This window comes from Empidonax traillii, unplaced genomic scaffold (genome assembly GCF_003031625.1).
Source record: "Empidonax traillii isolate 1590-97213 ecotype Southwest subspecies unplaced genomic scaffold, ASM303162v1 scaffold853:size531304, whole genome shotgun sequence".
NCBI classification, from domain to species: Eukaryota; Metazoa; Chordata; class Aves; order Passeriformes; family Tyrannidae; genus Empidonax; species Empidonax traillii.
In genome coordinates this window covers 328,437-338,177 of record NW_020956046.1, presented here as the reverse complement: position 1 = coordinate 338,177, position 9,741 = coordinate 328,437, and the positions used below count along the sequence as shown (strand labels likewise).

Genomic DNA, 9,741 nt, shown 5'->3' with positions numbered 1-9,741 from the left:
AAAAACAGTTGTCCTGGAACACATCGCACAGGAAATCACATATAACAATAAATACCTTAGGGTAGAATTCATCACACTTAAATTTAGCCTTCTATAATCAGGTGTCCTACCCTGCCTCTCCAGTCAGTAAAAAAAAGAAGTACTTCCTCCTCTAGACACACACCTCAGGCTGGGAGGGGTTGCTCTCTGGAGCTCCTGTATGTCTCACTGTAATTATGAGCAGTAGCTTTCTTTAGTCTGCTTGTTTAACTTCAAAATATCTGAAACTGATTGAAAGCAATCCTAGGTTTAGGAACAGAAATGCTCCTGGAACCATGGTAGGGCTCTGTATAGGGTGATGTACAGCATGAAAAGTGAAAAGGCGATGGTGGAAATAATATGATGTCTCAATTTTGTATCAAAAGTAAAAACTGCATTGTTGTTTGGTAAGCTAGCCAGTCTGATGTTAACTACATACATATATACTCATCAGCATGTTAAATACTGTTCTGTTATTTACAGTCTGCTGACTAAAGTTAAAGTAACTGTGCATTCCATATATTTATAAAAGAAAAAGCTTTTCTAGGGCAATAACACTACATTCTTTCCAACATCTTTGCAGGTTTCATTTCCTTAACATGGAAACCAGAAGTTTGTCTTTAGGAAGCATGTAACTCTCTCCTTATCAATGTCAAATTCAATCAGATGAATCATGAGATTGCAGATGTAAAGGCTCGTATGATTTAGCAACATCCAGAAAGACCTCAAAGTAACCTTTGGATACAATTATGCTGCAAAGAGCTTCTGCTCCCAGGTGTAACCTCTGCAAAACATTGTACAGCAACATTGGGACACCTTCCATGGCAAACCAGCCATTCACACACTGCATAATGTACTGAGTCCCACAAGATGACAATACAAAAAAATGTATCTTGAGTGTTTCTTCAGTTTAAAATATCTGCTGTTACACATCAGCTGTGTTGAAACCACCCAGAGAAGTGCATTTCTAGCCACCTGTGGGTAGGTATTGCACAGTCCAGTGTGGAGCAGGTACTAGCTTGATGGGTGCTGCTTGATGGGAAGAAGAGGTTCAGCCCAGGACAGTCACGTCCACACTGCCCTCTGGGAGTGAGATCTGTAGCTAAGGTCCCCCAGCACCAGGTGTGAGACTTGTCTTGGAGGAAGATGCTATCAATTGCATGATTTACTATGAAACAGTCAGCATGCATGGGTTTTGATAGGGAGCAGATGAAGAGCAAGGAGATAACTGGGAATCTGTGACATTTGGCAGTCTGGGTGTATCCTTGAATCTAGTCAAGCATCTTCCTGTGTAAGTAATATTCACCCTCATGCAAGAGAAGTTAATGCCAACTGGGACTCAAAGCAGTCCTATTTTATGGCAGAGAGCCAGGCTGTGATAGCCTTGCTCACAGCAGGTAAACCTCATGTTGTTGAGACGTCACTGTCTTGGGTAGTGTTCTTCATGCTGTGATGCGCACATAACATAAATACAGATATATCTGCCCCTTAGAGACTGCCTTCCCAGATCTGAAGTTGTCACCAAAGGTAAACCATCACTATTTTTCAAAGGGGTAAAGTGAAGCATGGGAGCGCTATGTGACTGTTTCATGGTCTTACTGGTCACCTCCAGAGATCTGAGCATCATTTAGAAGTTTCTTTCTCTGCCCAGGCTCTCTCAGCCTTATATTTGAGTGTTTCATACAGATTTTATTAGGAACAGTTACTCACTTTCATGTTGAAAAACAGCATCAGTCTTCCCCTTAATTCCTGAAAACGCATCTCTTATGAGTAATGACTTTCTATGCGTAGACTGACTTCTTTTGTCGTAACTGAGAAAAATGATAAACAACCTGGAGTTAATGAAAACTGCAAACAACTCATGGTTAAATAATCTCACCTCATTACCTTCTACCTATCAACAGGTAACTGCGTTCATTAAAGATTTTCAGTATCATTTAGGTAGCATCGAGAAGAGACACAATTTGCCATAAATTATTACTCTATTAGCTGCGCTGGAAAAATTGCTTCTTTTTACTGCACCTCAAGATGCATCTAAAAACACTTAATATTGGGACCATCGTTGTAAATTTGCTTAGTATCTTTTTTTTCTAAGAGACTATGCCTAAAGGAGAAATAGATTATAAAACAATTGCTTTCATGTCATGTTTCTGTAAGAAATGTTTTTCAGGAAAAAATCTGGTGGTTTTTTTTTGTTTTTTTTTTTTTTCCTGAAGTTATGTTATTTTAAGGCATTTTACCTAAGTACAGCAAGCTATTACATTTTTAGTAAAGTCCACTTTATCTATTCATGCTGGAATAAGAAGCCTTCTGAAAGTCTTTCCCTTCTGATAAATTTGTTCAGCAAGAGATTTAATGATCAAACATCTCATCTGAAATCATTCAAACTACCAGAGTTTGACTTAAAATGTGGAAGTCTGATTTTCTGCTTAAACTGCAAATGTGTCTGAGTAGTTACTTTAGGGTGATCTCTGTATGCACAATGGCTTGGGCATTGTGGTGACAGTCAAGAGAGAAGTTTTGTTGTTCATCTACAAAAGTTATGGTTATTTAATGCTCTCATTACAGGAGCACCTCTTTTGGCTGTTAGAAATCCATGTCCTGTAAGAAAACCTGAAGAGTAGGGACTGAACTGGAAAAAGAAAATAATAACCATACACAGCAGATAATTCTTTGCAGCAACTTCATGAAACCATCTGTTCTGGAAAATGGGTGGGATTCTCCTTCTTACTTTACAGAAACATTTCTATATAAATGGTGAGGTTCTGACTGATTTCCTGAGATGACTTGTGGAGCTGTAGGATGGCTTTTTTTCCCCAAGGCGGATAAATGAAAATAAATAAATAAAATATTAAATAGTTAAATCAATTAAAAGGAAAGCTAAAAGCACAGTTTCACCTCACTTTCAAATATTTTTTCCATAACCAGTTGTAACACTGAAAGAGATTACCAAAACTGTGTGACTAATGCATCCTAAATCATGACAGGATATTGATCATGTGATAATGTTTGTTTCTGTTTAGGAAAGTAGCACAGGAAATATTACCTCCAAAATTTGTCCACTATGAAGCAATATGTTTTCCCCTCATTTCCGTTTTAAATTTGGTAAGAACCTTTGAAGAGCCAAGGGTGTAGAGTTTTTTTGGGGTATCCAAGAAGTATATCTCCCTTCAAAACCCAGAATTCATTCCCTATTAAGAAAAGTTGGTGACAACATATTATCAGAATCTTCTTCTGGGAATGACACAATCCCTTTTATGAAAGCTAATCTTTTAATGGAAAAATGCAAAGACAAAATAATGGTTACTTGAAAACATTCTACATATTAGTTCTAGAGTCCAAAAAACACCAATGGTTCTCCTCATCACTTTTTGTGAAAACAGAAACTTCAGCCTTCCTTCATATTTATACTGGTTTCCCACAAGTTTGGAAGAAGCATGTGGTATAATTTTTAAATTCAATAGACAATTTCCCAGCAAAAAAAAGTCATGAAATTTATTTTGGTAGGCAAACTTTTCTGTATGGATATTAGAAAATAAGGTACATGTTCTTTATCTTAGGTAATATTTTGATTATCTCTGTGATGGAAACACACCAATTTTTAGACTAAACTCAAGCTTGTTGGACCCTACAGAAAGAGCTTAAGTAGATTTTAAGCCAGACAAACTCTTAAGGCTACTTGGAAGACAACATGGGAAAATAAAAAGACAACATTTTACCTTTAAAAATGATGGTTTCATCTTTTTCAGGGATTTCATATGCAGCATCAACACCAGGTGGCAGCCGTGGCCAGAATGAAGACATTAAATTAAAATCAGCTGTTCTGACTGTAGGATGTTTACACCAAATATGTCTTACATAAATATAGAACAGGTTTTAAATAAAATTAGGTGTTCACACAGACTAACGTATGAAACGACATCATGGCAATCAGGGCAGGATTTATCTGACTAAACCCAGCTATGTACCCTGAGTTGGTCACGTTAAGATCCCCTAATCTTAATGTAAAGAAAATTAATTACATGGTGGGATTGCTCTCATCTCGATCCAGGTATCTATAATAGGTCAGAGGAACTGTTTGGTCAAAACAACAAAGCAGAAATAGAGCTTAGAGAGATCTGGAATCACATGGCTGGTATGGGGTAAGACTTTGGGAATGAAGTCCACTCTGGGATTATCAGGGCCAGTTTAGAGAAACAGTCAGTGTGTGTGAGGCTCTTCTGCAAAGTAACATTTTACTGGCTTTGTGGACTCAAAACTCTGAGGTCAGAACTCACTTCAATGTTGATTTTTAGGGAGTGTCTGAAGGAGCAGAAGCACAGCCCTATCACATGGAAAGGAGGGGAATCAACTCCTTTACTCTTCTGCTTCAGACCTTGGGATGCCATGCCCTGGAGAGCGGTACTTTATCTGACTTTAGCACTGAATCTATTATCTTTCTTTTTATTATTAGGCTAAATCACCACCAAAGAGATTCTTCAAGCAAGTATTGTGTCAGGACCGGTAAACCCTCAGCTCTCTCAAAGCAAGGACAGCAATGAAGGTGTCAGGTGTCCTAGAGCTGGAACTATGTTTTGCCAAAGCTGAACTCTCCCAAATGACAAACACTTGGGACTTGCTTAAAGCCCATTTGCACAGGAGCCATCTTTCCCTGCCCTTTTCACAGCATGCCCTGTTTGAAAGGTCACCTTCCTCCTTATCCTTACCTCTCTTGATTTTTCCACCAGCCTCTTTGTTTTCCTTCTCTTCTCCTGATTCCCTGTCTTGCCTTCCTGTCTGGAATGGTTGATATTCTGGGTAAAGGTTTTTTCCCATGCTGTGGGGCATCATTTAAAAAATGATACCCAGCTATTTTACTACTAGAAGCTGATTTACTTGCCTTTAAAAAACATTATTTCTCCATGGAAAGTGGTGACAGCATCAAAAGTGAAATTGGGGCCACAGGTGTTTGGCAGTGCAGGCTCTTTTGGCTCAGTTGTGTCTTTTATTTCAGTAGATTCCCTTTGATCATTGTACGTGTTAGAAGATGGTCCTAAAAGAAGCAGTTTATGGAAGAAATTATAGTGAGAACTCACTGAGGTATATATACCCAGTACACAAAAATGTCTCTGTAAGGTATTTCAAAGTCTTTGAAATTATAATCACCAGTTACTCAATAACTGTAAGTTACCATAGAGGTACTGAATGCCAGTAATATCATCCTGATGAAGAGGGAGTACTGAAGGGTCAAATTTCCTCTAAACTGGATACATCAAAGCATTGAGGTCTTTGAAATGGAAGAGTCCCAGTCATGGGCAGCAACATAAAACAAGTTTGTACCTGAAAACAACAAACAAAACATATAACAGGAGACCTGTGTGTTTTTATTTCTTCTGAATAACATTGAAGGGCATAAGGCAGTTCAGAAGCTTTCAGAACTGCTTGCCTAAGCAAGTGAAGCTCTCGTGGGAAATTCAGTTAGAGATGAAATTCTGGTCAGAAAGAAAAATAATGAAATAATTATAGCAGAGTACAAAGAAATAGTCTGTAGATCCTGTACCAGTCAGTGTGGGAGAAGGACCTTAGGCCAGTGCAAGTTATAGAACAAGTTGGAGGAGTGGAGAGAAAGGAGTCCCCTCCCAAATAATTCTCCATCCAGTGCAACTTTTCTAACTCAAGGGCTCAGCGACTTTTTATAGCTATGGAAACCGTAGAACAGTGTTTCCCCAAATCAGCAGAAATTTAAGCACTTCTTAAGGAAGAGAAGAAACAGGCACTGCAGCCTTGATTTCATGTGCAACAAGGGCTTGGAGAACTTCATTTCCTACCCTTTATGCTTTTGGTCCAGGTTTCACCCTCATCAAAGTGAGCATCTCTACCAATGTCCCTGCTGAGTGTATAGGCATGGGCAAGGGACCGACCAGGGCTATCAAAGGGGGTGAAGTCATCGTGATCTGAGGAGCAAATTCCATATAGAGCTGACAGGGTGTTCATTCACACACCGGGCAGACTATGCTAGGTATAGATGCAGTGAACTACAGGCAGCTCCTTACATTTATTTTCCCTTTCCTTCTTCTCATCTGCCTCTATACCCTCTCTCAAAGGTTGTCAATATAGCCATAGCACCTTGAGTAAGAACTGTGTTTTCTGTCTGCTTGTTCAACCTGACTCCAAACTTCACACATGCTATCTATGGGAAGAAATTAGCACTTCAAGTCAACTGCTTCAGACAGGCAGTAAACTGGCAGTAACTCATAAGGGTTGCCTGGAGTTTTACCTCTGTCTGCAAAGGGGATCATTATGTCTGCATCACCTCTATCCTTTTTGATGAATTTCAGGGAAGTCACACTGCTCCAAACACTTAATGCTTTCTTGATCGCTGCATTCACATCTGCTGGATACAGGTCTGGTGTGTAGTTTAATATCCTTCAAAATATAAGATAGAAAACCAACTGTGTTTTTACCACTTGCACTGTGGAGTATGCTGTCTTGACATGAAGAATTCCGCTGTAATTATCTGTGTGTCAGAACTTGTTCTGCCCATTTTGGCTCTCCTGCAAAGGTGGAGAACCCAGCTACGTCAGGGAATCAACACTGAGGTTTCTATACCAAGTCCTAAGTGCCGGAATCTGGTACTCCTGTCACCTCCAGCCCAAAGAATTCCTGCATTTCTTTTAGTTTTCTGGTCTCTGGGCTATTACTTTTCCAAACAAAAGATTCTCCATCTTTCTTAAAGCCACAGTAATTTTCCAGATACTTCTAAAGAAAAAAAAAAAAAGATAATTTAAGACAGTCAATGGTGTTTGCTTTTGAAGCTCATAAGGTATTACACTAACACCATTTAGTCATGTGCCTCTGCTACCTTTTTTTCTGTTCTATGGCTTTAACAATTGAGTTTGTTAAAGCCTGTATGAGTATTTTTTTCTCTTAGCGATAATTTTTTACATTATGTTATCCATTCTGCAGTTAACTCACAATACATTTAAGATTAGTATTTGTCTAGCATTTTCTAATAAGATGCCCTCCAATCACCCTGTGCCCTGGGGTTACCCAGAGTCCTCTAAAAGAGATAGTTTGGAATATATGACTGAATATAAAATTTCATCAGTATTATCCCATTGCCCCACATTTTTGACAACAATAATTCATAAAAAACCCCTAACTTCTTTTATGAAGGCCTATGTTTCATAATACGACAAGTCACATAAATAACCATATATCCACCTGAACTCCAAAACAACTCTAGACTGACTCAGGACTTGTTTGTAGAGTCAACAAGCAAGTGAATACATCATTGGGTTTAATTGTTCTCTAAAAAAAAATAAAGCAAGATGAGTTGGGATTAAAGAAGCCTTTGTCATCATGATTATACCACCCCCATTTCCCTCCACCCCCCACCCCCCCCATTTGAGAACTATTCAATCACATTATTTATTCTGCAAGCTCCTCAACCACTGTTTACTATTTACAGAGACTGCAATGGATGCTCAACAGTTGCTAAAAATCTTCCCAGAGGTCTGCCTTCCTCACCTGGATAAGTTGCATGTCTTCCTCCTTCTTCTGTCATGTATCTGCAGGAAAAGCACAAGAAAGTGCTGCACATAATAACACGAGAAATGGGACATTCTCCATTTTCAGTTCCCTTAACCTTTAGAGAAGTCTTTTTTGTAGTCTGCCACACACCTGCTTCACCTTTATATAGTACTTGTTTGCTGTGCAAAGTTTCCCTGACACATTGATCCTCACAATTTCTAATTAGCAATAGAACATGCAAAATAAGGGTTTTGCCATAAAAGAGAGTGGTACTGTCATTCATCCAGTCCCATCCTTGTGCAGCTTTTGCCACATGGAAATATAATTAATGAGAAGATAATAGACCTGTAGTTCATTTTAATAAACTTATTAAGCTTTGAGTTTTTAAAATCTAGTCTTAGTCTCCAAAACCTAAAGCATATCTCTTTAATGTTTCCCCTTCAAAGTTAGTATTGATTTCAAAAGAGTTGTTGAAGTACCTAAAAGGAAAAACATTCACAGAAGGTTACAGAACAAGCAGAAAATTTGTCTTCTAGGTATTTATTGTTGTTGTTGTTGGTTGGTTTTTTGATTATTTGAGGGTGGGGCTGCGTTCTTTGTTTCATTTTGTTTTGTCTGCAGTTGTTTGTACAGGAGCATGTACTTTTGGAGGCTATTATACTGCTGCCATCTTTCTTTTTGATATAGTCCTGGCAGTGCTATAACTCCCCACTTGATGAAGCAGTGCTTTGTTTATGCAGTTTTTCTCTAATACGGTTATCAGATAGATGAAACTTCCTTTTGTCTGGAGGGAAATGTGGAATGAAATGTAAAAGAAAATTCTCTCAGCATATGTAAAAAGTATAAAACTTGAGGAAAAACGTTTTCTTGCTACTTTTATTCAGCAGTTTTTCCAGTGTTCTCAAGAGAATTGCCCAATCACTTTGTATTTCACAGTCTCCTTTTATACTTACTATAAGGTTTTATAAAGTGTGGGAACAAGCTGAGGCAGCCTGCACCTGCATTCATTTAACTAGAACCAAAAAGGAGGGTCCACCTTGTCTGGTGTTTTGTCACAGAGAGTGCTGTGATCTCAAAATGGAAAACTGCTAATTGGTTTGCATGATAGTGTCCATGGTTTATACTGTGATTGAAAACAGAATGGTAGTGTGTGAACGTATGAAATAAAAAAACCAGGTCAGCAAAATCCTGGTAATTCTAATTAACTGAATGGCAACACTGGGTATTCCTTACCTGAGGAGGTTAATAAAAGGTTAGCACAGAGAGAGATCTGTGGAGAATCCCAAAAATGGAATCGTATGTGTTTGCAGTCCCATTCCTTCACTGTCAGTAATAAAGCACTGAGGTTTTCTGGATCAAACTGTCTGATGGCTGTCATAGTCAAAGGAGAGGTTCCCCTGTTTTCCATGTCTGTTACTGATGGTGAGAACTGAGACTCAGCAACAGGTCTACTCCAGCATTAGGTTTACTCCAGCACTGGGTCCACTTTTCCACACCCAGTCAAGCCATCCCCCATGCACTGCCACAAATGAGGACAAAGCAGTGGTGATGGTGAAGTCCCTGGGAATCCTGAAAAGAGATGTCTACTGCCATTGAAGGTAGTCCTATGCATCTGAGACTTCTCCGTAGGGCTGACACAGGATTTAGGGTCCACCTGCAACACTGCAGAGAAGGTGGGAAGTTGCATATGCCGAGAAATAAACCCCCTTTCACAGAGTTGTGAAAGGAGAGGTTATAATACACTTGAGGTATTTGCTAAAATTATTTCCTGCTGAAGAGCACTGTGTTGTTACCAGAAGGATCCCCAGAGCACAGGGTGCCTGTGGCTATCCACAGGCGGGACATCAGGGACTGTAGGTCTGGGCAGCTGAAACAAGAGCAGTCCCTGGCATGGCCGGTGTGACTCTGCAGGGGTTCTCTGGTCACTGACAACTCATATCCTAAGAGCAGATACTTAACTGAAGCATTCCCTTAGGGTAGAGACCTTCTTCCTAGCCCTGGAAGGAGGTGGACAGGCTCAGGAAAGGGCCCAAAAATGGGGCAGCTGAGCCAAGGGGAAGAGATTCCCTGAGGGAGCTGTTGGTGACTCCACTCGGGTAGTTGAGTGAGGTGTCTCTGAGTGGGTGAGAGGAATCTAAATATTGGGTATAGAGTTCTGTGCAGCTTACACACCCGCAATACCTCTCTGCAGGAATAGCTTCTGGAACTTAC

The 9,741-nt window shown here is 39.5% G+C and overlaps 1 pseudogene; it reads right to left on the bottom strand.

Annotated features, from left to right (window-relative positions):
• Positions 1-612: 612 nt before the first annotated feature.
• LOC114067049 lies at positions 613-7,629 on the bottom strand (annotated as a pseudogene).
• Between the last annotated feature and the right edge of the window lie 2,112 nt (positions 7,630-9,741).